This window comes from Saccoglossus kowalevskii, chromosome 14 (genome assembly GCF_978046115.1).
Source record: "Saccoglossus kowalevskii chromosome 14, keSacKowa6.1, whole genome shotgun sequence".
NCBI lineage: Eukaryota > Metazoa > Hemichordata > Enteropneusta > Harrimaniidae > Saccoglossus > Saccoglossus kowalevskii.
The window spans coordinates 3,879,414-3,899,547 of NC_140654.1; the positions used below are offsets into that span (position 1 = coordinate 3,879,414).

Below are 20,134 nucleotides of genomic sequence, written 5' to 3' on the forward strand. Positions count from 1 at the left end.
TAACGTAACTCCAATTTATTTGGCCGTGAAATCTTGAGGCGTTCAGACGAAAAGCTCGATCATAGGCGATCCACGCAACTGGTTCGAATCGTTTTGCTTTTCTTGCGAAGAAGCGTTGATAGTTGAACAGAGGTACAGTTTGACCAGGAAAGCAGGAAGACACATACGCTGCATAACTCAAGAAACAATCAAGCCTTTTTCAAATTCGTCGATTGGTTTACGCTTTGGTTGGGTTGTAAGTGTCAAGCCTGAGTTGGGATAAATCTGATAAATCTATGAATTTACCGCGAATGGCGCGAGCATTGAGCGTTGATGAATCGACTTACGGCATTTGTAGGTGCATCCGAGGGACGTCTGCAGGAACTTCCAATAGTGTCGGTGGAGCAATGTTGCTGACTTGCCCTGTAGCGTGTGCTTGTTGTCCCAATAGCGTGGGTTGGACAGCTGGGTGGTTGTACTGTGCGTAAATGTGTTGTTGGTTTGAAGATTGTTGGTTTGCTGCAATGAGTTGCGGTTGAATGACTGGTTGGTTTGCTGCAATGAGTTGTGGTTGATCGTTCGGTTGGTTTGCTGCAATGAGTTGTGATTGAACGACTGGTTGGTTTGCTGCAATGAGTTGTGGTTGAACGACTGGTTGGTTTGCTGCAATGAGTTGTGGTTGAATGACAGGTTGGTTTGCTGCAATGAGTTGTGGTTGAATGACTGGTTGGTTTGCTGCAATGAGTTGTGGTTGAACGACTGGTTGGTTTGCTGCAATGAGTTGTGGTTGAATGACTGGTTGGTTTGCTGCAATGAGTTGTGGTTGAACGACTGGTTGGTTTGCTGAAATGAGTTGTGGTTGATTGAAATGATCATATGTTTGCTGAGTAGTTGGTTGCGTCAATGCGAATTAGTTGTCATGAATTTGTTTTTGTGTATCTGTTGACCGACTTAATTAGCTGATTATTAGCGAATTGCTGTGTTATGTCTGTCATCGTTTAGGCCTATTTGAAGTTTTGGACGGAACTTGGCTCAGTGATTTGGAACTAATTACCAGATAACCATCGCGATTCTGACAGTTGGTATCCATAGTTATTAATGTAGTGAATGATTAATCAAAAGATATGACGTATTCAGTACTTAGTGTGATTGGCTTTATGATTGAAGGTTACGCCCTAGAGTCTTTTTACTGTTTTGTAATTGGTTAGAGTTTTGAAACTGAATAAAGAGAGTTTTGAGTTGGTCTTGACGAGTACAACACGATAGACGCAGTCCTGGGCAGTCAAGAGTAGAGTCCTGGGGCGAGCCTTGAGAGAGTCCAGTCCTGGAGAGCCTTGGGGCGAGTGTTGACGCAGTCTAAGAGAGTCTTGGGTCAGCCTTGCGATAGTCTTGCGGATTTTTTCCCCAGGGCGCAGTGTCTTATAGAGTGCTCGATTGACCGACTAAGACGAGAGCTGAAACGTATTTCGTTGTGTGTGTCTTATTTGACTGTAAAGTATAAGTGACTTTCCCGATCCCGTACCTCAAGGGGACGAGATAGAGAGACGAGACGAGTTTCCCCCCTGACAAGTGTGGAGAACACAGAGGAAGAGAATTTACCCCTGACATAGTTATCAGCTTATTGTTGGCTCGTTGTGGAGGCTGGTGACAGCAAGACGATTTGTAGCGGACTAGTCATAGTGGCGGGGTTTGGTGTTGAATTTTTGTCGGCGAGTTGGTTACTAGTCTTCGTGGCTTCACGCTGTTTTTTCGAAGTAGGGGTGGTTGTTGGTCTTGAGAAAACCGTGCAGGAGTTTGCTTCCACGTTTCTTCTGTGCTGGCATGATGAATGAAGATGGTCAACTTTCAAAGTTTGTGAGGAAAAAAATCGTTTGACAGCAAGCAATGAAGCAAGTGTGATATGACTGAATAGAAGGTAATGGAACATTCTAGAAATTGGTAGAAAGTTCCAGACTCATTATGTATGCTGATGTAATGGTCTATTTATAGACAGTGTGGGTATATATAGAGGAGTTGTTCAGTACTGAGTTCAGATCGGAGATCTCGTTGAATTGTATTGGAGTTTAAGTACTAGTATCTAGTTATTGGAGTAGTGGAGTTTTACCGCGTTATTGTACTTGATGTTTGCAGAGTATAATAATACCAGTACCAGTTGAAACCCCATCTGTTGGCTCCGTGTTCGCATGATATCATCGCCGACAGGGAAGTCTTTCTGTTACTGTTGTCATTTTGGTATTTAAACCATCACACCTGTACTATACCAATTACGGTAATATTACGTTGCGTGTGACATGAGTGAATGCTTGGTCTAGTGGTTAAATAACCAAGATGCAGGGAATTGATTGGTTGGGGATGAGAGGATTATGGAATATACAAAATATGAATGGTTACCAAGAATGCAGATTATGGAATGTGTACTTAAACACAAAGCATGGCAATGAAACAAAGGACTGAATGTGTAATGCAGAAAGAGGATTACTATAAGTATGAGAGTGATAATTAAAACATAACATTGAACAAAAGACTGGCAATGGGGTGAGGCAGATGAACCCCATGGTCAGGTGTTAAGTATCAACTACGATTGTGAAAACATGATATGTAGGTAGTAGACAGGTGTGACAGTCGTCCCAGCAGTGTTAACCTAAGATTACTATGTAATTCGTCAATATATACGACATGTACACAAGTTCATAAAAGTAACTAAACTTTTCTTCGAAATTGTTTTACTTTGAAATACTCGACAAAACAAACACATATGCAACATATCAATCTAAAACACCCACTATGCATGTTTCTTTAGTGCTTATGTATACTATACTACAACACTTTTCTTCTAAACTGCTTTTATTTTGTAGCAATTTTTCAACCTAAAACATCCGACTATATAAGTGTTCATATACAGGGCACGTTTGTGTTCCGTCTACAGTATGCATCTTTGATAGACACAATACTTACAGGTCACCATGTAGGCAGACATACTGTGCATGTAGCGATAAAGTTATTTATTTTAATATTTTCAACAAAAACAGCAGATGGAAATAAACATGCAGGTTGTTATGATCCATCCTGGAGTTAGTAAGATGACGGATGGATGACGTAGTTCTAGACAGGCGTTAGTTCTCTGTGATTACCACACACCTGTGCAATTTTGCGTATAAATTAAAGGAGCTCCTCCAAGTTTTTAATACATTACTATTTAACTATTATGTAGAAATTTCATTATTACAATATGAAAACAAGTATTGAAAAATAATGTAGTTTGCTACTTAGTAATTAAGTACAGATGCTCATTCAAAACAGAATTATACTGTCGGGAGTATATTCATTAAAGAAGCAACAACTTGGACTGAATGATGTCTTTTATATGTTCTGAGGAAAGAAGGGAACTGGAAGTTATCTTAAACTGAAGGTATGATGTTATTGTTACCGTTATGAAACATGAGGAAGTGTAAGTGATAGAGCCAGCGTATGCAGTAGTGTACTGCTTTGTTATTTGCAGCGGTCTCTATTGATTTTATTAGGTGTGGGTTGTTACGATAACTGATTAAACTCACGTTTATGCATTTACAGGACAGGATATTTTATACTACTTAATGTCCTTGCCGACATCCCCCGGAGACATAATCTGAGTTACCAAATAAAATCATAGAAATGGTACACAGAATTTAACAGGAAATGCAGTTCAATTCGTGTTAATGGTGTGTGCTCACTTTACATGTGCCTTACATTATACATCGTTTGTTTCCACAACATTCCAACATTGGCTGCGCGACGACTGTAGCGCTTTATACAATTGCCAATAGTCACACCCAAATAGCACGCCCTCTATCGTAAGTTATATGCAAACAATGTAAACTTGTCAGTGATGTTAAGTAGATGGCTATTATAAATAAAAAACATATAATCTAAGACTGATCTTTGTGTTACACCTCATGGTATTTTATTACAGATGAATTACAATTGGATTAATGTAGAACGCTTCACAGAAGTGTAAATATTGTCTGCTTTTACATATTTGATATAGTATGCTGCAAGAATGAATAAAGTATTTAAAAATATGGTGGGAGTAAAATGATGAATAAAATGTCATATGGAAATAATAAATCTCAATACGCATAACGTTTTATAGGGTATTACTAGTATTTGATGTCTAGAGGTATTTTTTAGTATTTTTTTTAAACAAATGTTTTTTTATGTTCATAGTTTTTCTAACAAAATAATATGCTGACAGTGAACCAAAACGTTGAACACTGTTGACTAGTACTAAAAAGGATTAATTGTATACAGATTTTGACACGAAATATTGTCTTTGTTTTTTTTTCTTTGCATTGAATACGCGCTCATGTAATGAACCCACGACATTAACGGGAACAAATTTGTTAAGCTAAGAACGATGTCTGATATAAAATATGTTCATTTTATGAAGCAGTATTGAGATTTGTTGTGTCAAAGGCATTTGTACGACAATGACATTACAAAGAACATTGTTCGTTAACTGTTCGCAATGATTTTGTGAATGAAAATAACTTTTGCAATTTAAAGTGTGAGGGAAGTCAGCCTTGGATTACTTATCATTGACAATATGTGAGGGACGATGAAAATAATCTTGGCACTGTCAATAACCAGTGTTGGGTGAAGAATATAACCCTGTCCAATGTTATTTTGATTCGTGTTATATGAGAACCTCTTTCTCAGCTTATAGAGTATGGAGTGAAACTCAAACAAATATTATCCTGACTATAAATACAAACACAGTTACAAATTCACCATCCAATTACTTTAACAGTTCAAGTGTTTATCATCATCTGCTTGATTCAATGTATTTTTTCTTTGATTTGGCGTAGAAGTAACTAATTTATTCTTTGATATTCTCTTATTTTAAAGCTTTGATTTAACACATAACTATTGTCTATGATTTTATGTATTTACCCCATATTTCTGTGAGCTATCGTTATTTTATTCAGATTAGTAATTACTGTAGTTTTTCTTTACCTGCCGAATCCTCCAAATAAAATGCTGGATAGGAGCTTGTTAAATTTAATCCCGTTATTCACTAGAAATCCACCATACATTCGCGATAGCCGTGGACTTTAAGATTTTTGAGCGTAATAGAAAATTCCAGCCAATGTGAATACCGACGTTGATTACACGCAGATCATATCACAAACAGTAGTGACTTTTACTCCGTTTGACATTTTATTGGAATAAATACATCTAAAAAATTTAAATAATTTTATTGAACTTAGATTCCACTCATCCAAAAAACAAAACCAAAAAAGAAAAACATCCATATAAAGGTAATGAAAACGGGAAGTTGATTGGACCGTGTCGGGTCCTTCATTAGTATGCCCTACTTGTGAACTATATTAGTGCAGAGTACGAAGATTTGCGTTATTACAATTTTAAAAATTAAATTCAGGTAATAAATTATACGCTTGGATTAATTCACATCATTGGATACTCACACGAAGATAACGTGTTAGGTTTTACACTCACCCAGCATCTAATCCTCTATCTCGACGTAGCGCTCCTTGTATTCAGGTGTGTGCATGGTTGTTACTTGTGTTACTACTAGTATATTCCTGCAATATGTGGTATCGTCATAAGTGTATTAATACAATCATGGGATAACCGAGAATTATACGAATACGTGATTTGAAATGTCACCGAAACCTTTGTCTTCATTTCTATCCAAGAATTTAACCGTGCTCATTAGATTGCATTACAGTGAGTTATATGATTCAGTTTGACTTGTGACATAATTGTAATCTTTCATTACACATGGGTGACTTGAAATTGTATGTCATCACTGGTTGTCATAAATTCTTATCTCTGTATTTTTTCATACCATTATCGGATGTCCCGTTATTTGCATAAACCCTCTGTAGGCTAGTTGGAAATGAACACTGTCAAATCTGAAATGATAAATCAGAACTCGTATATACTTAATGGTTGTAAAGATACTTGGGGTTATGCTACTTTACCTGGGAAGTTTTATATCCGTAATCAAATACTCGAGTGTACTCATTAAAATAATATTTATGACAAAATAGCTAACTGTGAATTTTCAATTTGTTTGGATTGTCTACTATCGCACGCACCATTTTTGTCGATTTTTTTTTGAATCATTGTCAGTTTTTTATTTTTTGTTTGTTTGTTTGTTTGTTTGTGTGTGTGTGTGTGTTTGTGTGTGTGTGCGCGCGCGTGTGAGTGCGTGCGTGCGTGCGTGCGCGTGCTTATGTTTGTGTTTGTTTGTTTTTGAACTTGTTCGTCTTTCGTATAAATATCTACAGTTGATTATTTTCTCTTGTCCGGTGGATTTAAGATTGTATTTGTATAATACATTGTCACGCCATTTAATACGCTTAATATAATTCACATGCACTTTATATATATTTATATATATATTTAAACGCAGTACATGTAACATACGCGTAAATAGACAGAGACAAAATGGGCATAAGATGGTTCTAGTACATTACAGCTTGTTACTTGTTGCGAGGAAAGACTAAGTAAAAGGGGGGTGTTCTGCATTTACGCCGATTTACGAAACAGAAGACAGGCAACGACTAAAGCGTCGATGACACCAAGTGTACTGTATGCAGGAAAGAACGCCCTATACATTACGGGGAATATTTCGCAAAATCATAATTCGCATTGGTATTTTGTGTCAGGATTACCAGTTCTGATCAGTTGATGTTACATCCACAATCACGATAAACAGTTTATTTAGTTTTGGATGCAGGTATTTTAATGTCGCATATACAACTCTATTCCAACCAGTAAGATAGCTAGATTAAGATCAAGCATGTTATAATACGTAATATAACGAATAGATTTTCAATGCATTATTATTCGACTCGAGTGTTTATTTTTTGTTTAATTCAAAAATTATTTACAACAACAATAATGAATCCCCCATAGTGTCCTATAGAATGAGAAGAAGAAGAATCTACGATAATATCATATCTGAGGCGAAGTCGAACCCATTATTGCGTCTAGGCTCTTCAGCGGATCCAATATAACGTTGTGGGGATTTATTATGGATGTTATAAATCATTCTCATGATAAGTAAACAAATTTATTTAAATTTGTAAGATTATTGTTAAAATGAGTTCATTTGCGAATAATCTTGTGGTGATGAAAAGCTATGACACCATAAAAACCATGAATATTAATAGTGATCATTTATAATGATTAATAGTGCACAGTATGCCAGTATGAAAATATCAGTAAATAACGCCTGAAAGCACCCGCACGTCAGTGTGTGATAACAATGCTATCCCAATTATGTCCTGTGGAATCGTTTTATATTTCTCCGATAACCAAATCAGTGTATTTATGTATGATTTTGAGAGATAAACACATAATTCCATATTATAGCATCAACTCACTAGTAACTAAAATATCACTCAATATAGGGACTTCCACGAACATTAATGATATGCGATCATATAATCGGTTACTTTGACTCAAAGCACTGTGGGTATAAAAGTCTGACTGGCACAATTGACGAATCGAAATTGTTTGGATTAGAATAAAATTTCTATCATCACATAGGACTAAGTGAACATATATTTGTATTTTTGTAAGTATGTAATAAGAATATTAATATGCCGCTATTGTTATGGGTACATATTTCTTATATCAAATATTCTATCGTATCTATATAACAGTGTCGGATTATAATTGTTTGTTCAGAAAATTGTGTATAATTTCAGCTTCGTAATGTAAACATATTATAACACTCATTGATTTTTATGACCTTGGTCGTGAATCATTAAATCGAACAAACAATGCACTCTGCTAAATAGATACGGTAAACATTTATTATGATTGATGTTAATAACTATTCTTATTCTATCATTATGATACTATTCTCATAACTAGTAAATGGGACCAAGACAAATATACTGCTAGGCATTAGACAATGGCCACAGAGATGTTGATAGAAGCGAGAGTAACGTTACTTGTTATTGTCCGTCGAATAGTGTTCCATTGCCTCTTGGCATTGTGTCACTGTTTCCTTGCTCTGTAACCATGGTATTTGCGACAGTGAACACAGTGACGGAGAAGTCAGGGGGCTCATGACACTCATTTTCAATGATCCCGTCGGTCATCCATATCTAAGGTACAGCTACATGACATGTGAATTGAATTATGACTATATTTTGACATCAACATACAAATTAAATTCACGAAAAGCACAAAACCGAAAATATATGTTTTTATACAGATATATTTTATTGGTTTATTACACTACGTTCGATATGGTTATTTCAGGACCGAATCACATTGTTTCAGTATCTATATGCGAGACATGAGTTTAAATAACTTGATCCTTTAGGAGAAAACCGCATTTTGGATAACACGATTATTCTGAAATAAAACATATATTCTATTATTGGTATCAAATCAAACTTATCAAACAGTATCTGATCGTCGCACATATAGTTGGGTGGCATGACAATGTATATTTATGTCATACCACGTGTGCAGAAATGTACAATAATGATTGACTATATATTGTTGTGTGGTCACAGCCATATTTGTGAAAGTAAATAAGGCAATCTATACTAATCCATTATTTTATTTGGTAACGTAACGAGTCATCTACAATTCTAATGTGGTATTTGTCCGAGTTTAGTCACATGATCGAGATTGGATAAATCGCAAATGATGAACAAAACTTCCTATTTGTAAGGGCCGCTCACATTCTCTGTGCCATGACAATTCCTTAATTCAGTGAGGTCAGTGAAGTCTGAGACTTGAAGATAAAGCGTCTGTTGGTTTAAATATAATGAGATGCAATGTAGATAGCGAGCTTCGCTTTAATGAGCCCCCAAGAATTGTCCTTAGTCACGCTTAACACGTAAAAATACAGTGAAGTGTTAGTGACATAATTGCAGTTTTCCAAGGCACAGAAAGTAGGATGAGTGAATGGTGAATTTTAATAGCTTTTAAACAAGTACACCAACGCGCAGTAAATAACTGTTAAACAGGGCGCCTAAAACAATGCAAAGATGAAAAAATATGTATGCCAAATTCTGCCGACGTGTAAAATCTGGCAAACAAATTACCTAATACCATTCCACACAAACACACAGACGAGCATATTAATTGAACTAATGTATATTGTAAAACACGACTCAGATGCCCATGCAAGAAAGGATAAAATATATTGAATTTTTAATGATGTTACAACATACGTTTAATCTTGAAAACCTTTCTGAAGTCAATGCACTGTCTACAGTCACAGTGCGAACTTGAACTACCGCACCACATGGCTTCCGAGCAGCATGGCGCCGGTCCATACGGGTTACAAGCAGAGGGAAGTCCATTCTGAAGCGGATACAACACTCCGCATCGGTTATCGGTTCTCCATATTTTTCCTGAAAGTAGAAAAACATGATTTCTATACACCAAGTGATGATAGCTGTGTATTAACTACCATATAAAATAAATAAGTTGGAATAACGGACTAATTCAATGCAGTGTGAGCGAAATAGTTATTTAATAGCTAGTAACCCTTATCGGCGAACTATTGTTTTCATATTCAATTAAACATCATGTAATTATGGTAATTGCTCAATATTAAATTTTGATTCAGTTTTACATGAAATACAATTTATAAAAATTAAACACACAATTTTTAAATATTAATAAGAAGGTGGTTTGAACACTATAGTTTACTTGAACAATAGATGGTGATGTCCCAGTTATAATGTTTTTAGATATAAGTGTGAATGGTTTCTCATCATTATAAATGCACAATATAATATAATATTATAGCCGGTTTCCGGATTTCTTACGTTGACAGTTGATACAAATTCCCAGTCTTCAATTTTTAGTCTGATTTTCTATTTTGCCTTCGTAAACCAGCCATCAAAACATGCAGCGTGATGTCACGTCATTTCATACAAAATATGAATTTAAAACAGAATCATCATTTGCGCCTGTATACACACACAATTAAATTGTAATGATTTCACTTTCAAATAAGTAAAGAAAACCGCCTTTTATGTCGACTGCGCATTTATTGGCGCCGCGAGAACATTTGATGCTGGTTCCCGGCCTTGCATATGTGCGCTATGAAAACGAATTTAAGATGGAAAACATAATTACACTAGGTTATCAATCATTGTTTTACATCAGATTAAAATTGAAGAAAATTGCATTGAAATCCCTTGATGGCACAATCACAAAAGAGATGCATATCATATTAATTGTCACTTTACCTTAAAGATGAATCTATCAATCATAGCAGTGATGACATATAATCAACCAATACACAAATATAAAGTTATGACTTTTTGGCCATCGACGAGAACTCGTATAATTGACTATTTATTTTACCTAGATGTATTGTAAAGTTAAATGTGTTATATCCGGTTCAACGTATGATAATTGATGTAATATCATCAGTTTTAGCTATGACATCTATATTGGTTTTAGCTATGACATCAATATTGGTTTTAGCTATGACGTCTATATTGGTTTTAGCTATGACATCTACCATGTACTGCGGTTTCAGCTATTCCTATTGTTACATAAAATATTTGCTTGATGAATTAAGCACATTTTTTATATTATTTAGTTTGACGTTCATTCGTCGTATGGAATCCGTATTGAATTCGACATGGTGCAACGCCTTTATACTTTCAGATAATACTGTCCGTTATATACACATTATTCTGACCAAACACTAACTGGATGCGAAGTACATTTGATCCAATTTAGCACTATAACTCGGTATAACATGGAAAAGGTGACACGACAATCTTTTAGCAATAACGCAAATTTTGAGCTTAATCATGGTGTCAGATATGGGAAGCAAATCATCACATCTTAACACAAATTACTATCTCATCGGAGTTTGAAAATACATCATAATCCTACAGGGAACAATCCATCATGCTGTTGAAGATAATATAAGTAAGGACAACGGTGCCGTCACCTATTATACACTGAAGAATCATTTAGGTAAATAATAAATGGCTGAGCGTGTTGTTATCAATGCGATTGCTATCGTTGCACTTAGGTACTTCGCCAATCCTTATTTAATTTCATTTATTGATCATGCAGTCTACTAACCTTTAAGACTATACTATATATGTAGAAGCTTTACTGGACGAATAAGAACTATATCCAGTATAGACAAAAATGGTCATTTCGCAAATTTGAATGACTGGAAAGCAAACTAATAATTATTATTTCATATTCAAGAAACATGACAATACATAGTCTAAACGGTGACAGAAAGACGAATTTTTGTCATGTCATTAGGAAACATTAGAAATCAGTTGTTTTTTGAGAAATCCGAGTTTTCACTTTTCTTAAAACGAAATTTATAAAAAAAAATAACATTGTTTTGCAGACAATATTTATTGCAGCATCACCAACTAATCAACTATTTCAACCATACACAGATCTTTTGATGAGTATAATCTAAATAAGAATGTCAGTTTTTTATTATTTTTTATGAGGCTACAATGGTTATTTATAACTGTGTGAGAATGACGCTGACGTGTTTAACTAGGAAAACACATTGAATTGTATTGCCGCCATGTCTGTACTTGTCGTACGTTACGTAGTAAAGCTTATAATATCTTCTGATTTAACTTTGAAACAAACTTTTACGTTATGTTTTACGTTTTACACCACTCACGTACGTTATGTTTTATGTTTTACACCACTCACGTACGTTATGTTTTACGTTTTACACCACTCACGTACGTTATGTTTTACGTTTTACACCACTCACGTACATTATGTTTTATGTTTTACACCACTCACGTACGTTATGTTTTACGTTTTACACGACTCATGTACGTTATGTTTAACGTTTTACACCTCTCACGTACGTTATGTTTTACGTTTTACACCACGCACGTACGTTATGTTTTACACCACTCACGTACGTTATGTTTTACGTTTTACACCACTCACGTACGTTATGTTTAACGTTTTACACCTCTCACGTACGTTATGTTTTACGTTTTACACCACTCACGTACGTTATGTTTTACGTTTTACACCACTCACGTACGTTATGTTTTACGTTTTACACCACTCACGTACGTTATGTTTAACGTTTTACACCACTCACGTACGTTATGTTTTACGTTTTACACCACTCACGTACGTTATGTTTAACGTTTTACACCTCTCGCGTACGTTATGTTTTACGTTTTACACCACTCACGTACGTTATGTTTTAAGTTTTACACCACTCATGTACGTTATGTTTTACGTTTTACACCACTCACGTACGTTATGTTTTACGTTTTACACCACTCACGTACGTTATGTTTTACGTTTTACACCACTCACGTACGTTATGGAAAGTGGAACAGTAATAATTATTGCATCGTCGGCAAATATAGAACACTGTGACAAGCTTACGTTGTCATGCATGTATTCAACAAGATTAGTAGCGGTAGAACGACCTTTCATATAAACCCATATTCACTAGTATTGATAGTTTTCTTGACTGAGATGATTGTGTAGTGCTTTGTAGATGAACTTTTCAAACACAATACTGGACGACTCATTTATATAAATATACAAAACACTGCTTAGTACATCGTAGGACCGCATAAACTGTAGCATGTTTATAGCTCTTTAGAATTTTCACAAATACATGTATCAGTTACTTCTGTTTATTTTCTCCAACGACCTTCATATCAAATAAGCGGTTTCAACAACCTTTAATTAATCAAGTGTTAATTGACTACGTTAATTGTGCGTTGTCAATTTATCTTTTAAGCTGTAATAATTTCTTATTAATTAACTACTGGCCGGCAAGTTTATTTCTACACACTCATTTCTATATGTAGCATTTAATTGTCATCTCCGCCACGAGATGATGTTTTTCTAGGTTTAACAATACGATTTTCAAAATAACATATAGACATAACTTGTTATTGACATGGAAGTTTATATAATGTTGTAATGAGCGGAAATATTTTTTACATAATATAATAAACATAATAAACATAACTTAGCTCGGAACATAATTAAGAAAAACAACAACAGTTTTTCTAAAACCTTCCATTACTCCCACAGTCAATCCCTACACAAAACAACATTTCCCACAAATTTAACCTACCTTTATTTGACTTGCCCGATTTCGTCCTTTTGGCGTCCACAAATAACACCGTTACGGTTAGGAAAATAAGCGCCATACCAATAAGGTTGCGACCCATGATTTCTTAAGCCCTGTTCTAAGAGGTACACACTGCAGAGAAGACGTCGTTCTCCTGTAGCAACCTTTAGTCGACTTTTCAATTCAATGTCTCATTAGGCGAATTAGAAGTTCCCGGATGTATGTCCCTGGGTACTAAAGGCAGGTGTGGTATCCAAGCATGCAAACAATATGCATCACGTCCTTGGCGTAGCTACGTCAGTTAAACAAGTGAAAACGTGTGTTTTCTCTTGGCAAATGAAGCTATTAGTTCATTACATAGAGGTCATAGCCATAGAGGTAATGTGAATACTCGTTGTTTATTGGAACCAAATCACAATTATATTCAAGTACGTGATATTTAGTACTGGATTAAATGAAACATAACCTGTAAAGGTTTTCTACACACGTTACAAAGCTTTGAATGTGTTTTGAAATTGACAGCCTGGTGACAGTGCGGAAAGAGATGGTCTTGCGCCTGGCCTTACCTTAAATCCGCGTATTAATATACCTCCTGTAATTCAAAAACGTACAAGCTTAACAGTAAAGAAATTCCTATCTATGTTTCTCTACCTAGGAAATAAAGACCTGCCTAATGTTTCTTATAATTACATGGCAGTCTATAAGAACCTACTTGGAATATTTCAAAATTAATAAAATTCCATGATCTACAATCCCTTGTGTTTATAGCAAAGTAATTAGATTACGAGTACAGAAAAACCACGGATGAAATTATAAATAAAATGAAAGATACACTCCATGTGATTGCAGTTCCTAAAATACTATCAATATTGTTATTTTCCGTGCAATTACTTCGTGGCCAAGGCTTGCAACTCATATACATTGAAAAGAATACTCGTGGGTGATTGATGAGCCAATGAATCTCGTCAAAATTGAAAATTTAGAATGGAATTATGAGGATGTATAGCATTATATAAAAAAAACACAAATATTGATGATATCGCCATTGTATTAATGAAATGTATAATTTGACATTTGTAGTCTATATAAGGTAATTTCACTGGGCTGTCACTTGTCTGTCGTTCCAGGCGCTGACAATGCATATCCTACGCATGAAAATACATCTTTCTGTGCATCTATATATATAGAATCTTCTGAGATATACAAACCGACCCAAGATTACATGTCGATGCCTTTCTTCACGTTCTTCTAAACACAGTCAGTGTTTCGTCATTGATATCACGTGATCTGATACAACAATGACTTATGACACATTCTAGAACGGTTTTTAAAAGTCCAAGAACATGTGATGAGACAGAAGCGTATTCAGTGTTCTAGATACATGGCATTTCTTGTGAAATTAACTTCCACACGTCACAAACGTCAGGACGAAACCACGGAGATCTGTTATCCATCAAAATCGGATGGAATTTAGTCCCGCAATAACCCCATTCTCCACATTACGTGAATGATTTGGTCACGATCACCCAGCAAACAAGTTGTGAGAACTATAAAGGCATATTTTACCGCTTCTCTTGATAAAGTAAATTATACTGTTGTAAACAATTAGTAATATTCTGAGATGATTGAATTATTTACGTCAAGTATAAATTTGATCAATTATTAATTAAGAATTACAATTGTGAACTACTATTTCATATATATATATAATGTTTATCGACCCTAGATGCAGTTATTAAAGTCGTCCTCGAAAATGAACACATCTTGTTTTTCAAATAATTCATTTTCACATATTTCAACTAGATTAAAACCGGGAATATCTGCCACATCTGTCGTTTTGTCCAAATCTTCATCATAACTCATGACGATTATATCACAGAGAGTACATTAATCGGACATTTAACGGAGAGCGTTGATAACCTTAGAATAGTGTACCCCGTTACCCTTCTTTTAACAAAAGTAGGGCGAAAGTATTTTCATTATGTTTAAAAAACGATAGTTGAAACTAATTGAACCAACGATTTTGCATTTAACGTCGGTGTGTTTTAACGTCGTTCAGACATGATCGTGAATTTTATAACCATTTCTGATTGAATAAAGATGACTCATATATTCGTTTTTCATCTCTAAATGTAAAGGACATCGGCACATTTCTTATATCTGGTAAAATCCGGATTTCAACCAGTCTGGCATGCCACAATCTTAGAAATGCAATGAACATGTTTCATGTCACTACATCTCAGGTAATATCGCGGCGAAAGTCAGCTCTTTCAGAAAAAAACTATTTAAATTTGGTTAAAATTAACCCGGTGACAAACCTTGCTACATTTCACCATGACTATGATGATGCTTTTAACACTGTAATCAAAAGATACAAGGGCGTTTCTGATCCATTTCAAACAGTTGTCAACATGGGTCCCGTTCAACCACCACAGCACAAGGGCCGTATCCCTCAGTACTTGCACGACAAGTTAACAGAGTTGCAGCAAAAGTGTGATAAACTTGAAGGGCTCAGCGTTTTTGCTCACCCAGAAAATGTTCATGTAAACATGGAATATGTAAACCCTTCATTCTAAGTAAAAAGCCAGATGGTGAATTCTGCCTCGCCACCGCCTTTACAGACGTTGGCCGCTACAGCAAGCCACAACCTGCCCTCATGCAGACATGGACAGCACATTTCGCCAAATTTCTACCAGATTCCCTTTTTGCACAGGTCACAGTAATATTGTGGTATAGCAACCCCATTCAACTGTGTCTAAGTCTATGTCGTATCAGGGAGTAATTCTCTCTGAGGGGTTCTCCACACTTGTCAGGGGAATCTCGTCTCGTCTCTATATCTCGTCCCCTTGAGGTATGGGATCGGGAAAGTCACTTAAGCTTCACAGTCAAATAAGACACACACAACGAAATACATTTCAACTCTCGTCTTAGTCGGTCTGTGGAGCACTCTATAAGACACAGCGCCCTGGGGAAATATCCGCAAAACTATCGCAAAGCTGGCCCAAGACTCTCTTAGACTGCGTCAACACTCGCCCCAAGGCTCTCCAGGATTGCTCTAGACTCCGACTGCGTCTATCGTGGAGTACTCTTCAAGACCAACTCAAAACTCTCTTTATTCATTTTCAAAACTCTAACCAATTACAAAACAGTAAAAGACTCTAGGGCGTAACCTTCAATCATAAAGCCAATCACACTAAGCACTGAATACGTCATATCTTTTGATTAATTGTTCACTACATTAATAACTACGAATACCAACTGTCAGAATTAATCCGAATAGCTACGGTTATTTCGTAATTAGTTCCAAATCACTGAGCCAAGTTCCGTCCAAAACTTCAAATAGGCCTGAACGATGACAGACATAACACAGCAATTCGCTAATAATCAGCTAATTAAGTCGGTCAACAGATACGCAAAAACAAATTCATGACAGTGCGTTCAGCCACGGGAATGCCAGGGTCTTAGACAGCTTGGAAGAGATAGTGTGTTGCATATACTCGTTGATCTTCTTGAGGATGGTAACATCGCCGAACTGGCAGACGATCTGTAGTATGGTGCGAATACTTTTATAGGTGCATATAACGTCTTAGCATGAGTCCTACCAAGGTTTGCATCTTTTGTTGCCCACAGGAAGACAAACAATTGGACTAGAATTCCAAGATAAAACTCAATGGTCAGATGATCTTTGCGATTGTTTTTGTCTTGCCAAAGCGGCGTTATTATCGAATCGTACTTGCCACTTCTCAGATGCTCAGATAAAATATGGATTGTCACCGATGACACACGGTCCTGTCAAAATGCGCTGATGTAAGTCATACCCGTCTCTCTCATGGAACGTATCCATCTAAAAGATTAACATTGAGGACATTACCCCAATACGTTAACTATTTCCAAGATGACCCACTTGTAGTCAAGTGTATTTACCCATTGTCTTCACCACGCGAATGCATTGCAGTGCCTCCAGTTGTTAGATGGCTTTCTGACTGACTGACTTCCAAATGAAGCGATCATTCATTGTTAATTTTTGCACTAGACATGGACAAGGCAATTCAACACGTGTCCACCTCTTGTCACCAGCGTGCCTCACTTAACAAAGTACCTCACACCTCTGTTGAGCAATCAACTTCCGATACACCAGAGTCTGTTGGCAGTTTATTTGTCAAACGTGAATGAAAAATAAAATCTATAAAAAAATGACAGATTGAAGAATATTAGTTGTTTTTTTCAAATTTCACGCAAGCCTTACCTATATATTACCTATATCTGCAGGATAAATAAAGAAAACTATACAAATTGACTCCATTTATAAATAATTAATGGTTGGCCCGAACGCACAGTACAGTTGGAGGAGTGGCCTGTTCAGAATTGTTCAAGAACCAATCACAAGACTGGTTACGAACCAGTTGAGCAGGTCAACCGTTAATCATCGATTTGGTCAAGTGTAAGTAACCGATCTCCATTTTCTGCCAGGCATTCAATACTACTACCGTACTATTCTATGAATATCTTTCCATCGAGCTGACCACTAAACACGGAGATATTACGTGGTTCAACACGTGTGTTTAGCACTACAGGCTTCTTATTGTTGTACTAAAATTAAAGGTGGTTGCAGATATTGTCCTGAGCATGATGGAATATGGCTTTGACTGGTGATATAACGTGGGTGTTGGCTGACTCTGACATTGCTGTTGTGCATATCCTTAATGTACATTATATTGCACCGAAGTGGCAGTGGGTATGCTGCCTGTAGGCGGTGGAGCATATTGTTGGTATTGGACCATCCATTGTCAGCAAATCGTGTGGATGCTATTAAGCCATTTATTAGTAATGAAATATATTACAACAGTTGACCAGGTACAGACTCGAATAACGTTACAGTTGAACTTCATGCAAGTAGGACAACTGGCTTCACCTGTCCTATACGAGTTTTCATAGACCAATGTCTCTGCGTAAAAAACACTGACTTCACAAAATCAAGTTTACAACATGTGCCTCCACAATAAAATGTTTGTAAGAGTTAAATGCACGTTCATTACATAGTAGTCTGCACTGTGGCGAAAGTTATATCACGAGTTGGGTAATAGGTGACATTGATTCGAATAACTGGTACTAAACATGATTGAAGCAACATGAACAAACGCGTATTACGAGTGCATACAATTCAACGTCGTTGAGAGTAAGCGTTTGTCAACTTCAATAACACAATAGAACGTGCAACATGTAGCCGTGATAGCATCGATGAGAACAACCTGAGACATGCGCACTGCGTACACAATGAATATTATTTTAAAGTGCGATTATTAATAGAAACATGTATTATGAATCACACATGTTGGACCTTAACTCAACGATTTCTACCATACTTGACTGGTCATCTCTTTATACTATAAGTCTACTATCCTCGGGGCGGAGCTACACCACAAGACGTTCCACGTTGCTAAGACGCTTACCACTGTACCACATACCGGTGAAAATAGCTAAATTCAAGAAAACAGCACAAAAGTTGAAGTAATCCCGAACAACCAAATGTATATACGCTGCACACGCAGGGGTAATCTTGTTACATTGTTCAGAAAAGTCTCAACAACCATCACAAAGTACTGTTTTCTGGGAGTTTTCGACCTTTGTTTTCACCGTGATGGTTGCCAGGCGGTGAAAATGTCCGGATGTCCGCCCGAGAATTGCGAGCCACTAAAGATTATGAAACTATACAGCGCCACCAGTGGCTGTTCCCGGCTCTATGTGTCCAGTGACCCCATTTACAATAAATTGTTAGAATTTTCCTGTCCTAGTTATATTTCCAAGTTCAATTTGCTGTGTAGACAAATACAGGTATATTGACCGAAAGTTGTGTATGAGTGTTCCCTGGGATTTCGATACAGTGTTTTCTCAATAGCTTACATATTTAATGTGATCTCCACTACTGTAGAGAACCAATTATTTAACACAATTTATTATGTGTGCCAGTATCCCAATGGTTTTAGTTTTGTTAATTATTTGGTTGCCAGAGTTGATTTTTTCTATAGAACTGCTTCCATTTATCTTATTCCGGCGCCTTGGCTTAATATTCTGGTTACAAGAAAAAAAAAGAAAAGAAACGAAGCCGATCCAATTACTGTAGAATACTTTATTTTAGCTGGAATAAATTTTCGCTGAAAATACTTTTTTAGGTGTTTTGTATGGAATTTATTTTCACTAATTTTTGATGAGTTGAAATATAGGAAAAAAAAATATATTCGCTGGATTTTATTTTCACTGAATCATCCCTTCAGTGAAAATAGCGAAAATTAAATCCAAGCGAAAATAAAGTATTTTACAGTACACTTTAAATCCTGCTACTTCAAATTGTAATTGTGGCATGACGCCTTAACAGGTCGTCAATATACCGGCATGGTGGGATCTATTTGTGAAAGATTACCGGGCGAGGGCACATATCTTGAAGCGAGTCGTCATAAAATGCGTCTAGACTTGCTTGAGGGCGCTTACACCGATGGCAAGTCTGTTGGGATTTCGCTGTAACATGACTTTCGCGTTCACCCCTCGTTTACGCAATATATATTTATTTTTCACGAATTTTTCATCGGAATCGCAACAGACTACAAGTAATTCTAAAATGCGTCTTGTTTAACCATGTTGTAGGATTATGTATCTGCTACCCCGATGACATAGTAAACAAATAACTCATGTTTTTCATTCCGGTGTAACTCTAGAAATTCCCAGCACCAAAGTATTATTCTTTTAAATAAAGCTTATCATAAACGTATTCAACATCTACTAGATTCCAAGTTTCTATTCGATAATAATCCTACATTGCTATTCAGTCCGTTCCGTTTAATACATGAATGAACGAGCCGCACACCAATTATCTTATTCTTTAAAACATAGCTTTATTTACAGATATGATTACATGTTTTGTGAATAATGTGAAAGTACTTAGTGCAGTGTGAGCGCCACCTCGAAGTGGACATACATTAAGCTTAAATCATTGTAGCGTTTATTATTATGAATATGCTTCTAAAACAAAACAGTGTTACCGACTGTTTCTAC

At 36.2% G+C, this 20,134-nt stretch overlaps 1 long non-coding RNA gene across 1 annotated transcript; it reads right to left on the reverse strand.

The window, feature by feature from the left end:
• Positions 1-8,200: 8,200 nt before the first annotated feature.
• On the reverse strand, positions 8,201-13,269 carry LOC144349981 (uncharacterized). The gene is made up of 3 exons (XR_013420118.2): positions 13,091-13,269; positions 9,189-9,371; positions 8,201-8,358 (listed from the first exon to the last, which is right to left on the reverse strand). It is a non-coding gene; the product is annotated as an uncharacterized LOC144349981 (long non-coding RNA).
• Positions 13,270-20,134: the final 6,865 nt, after the last annotated feature.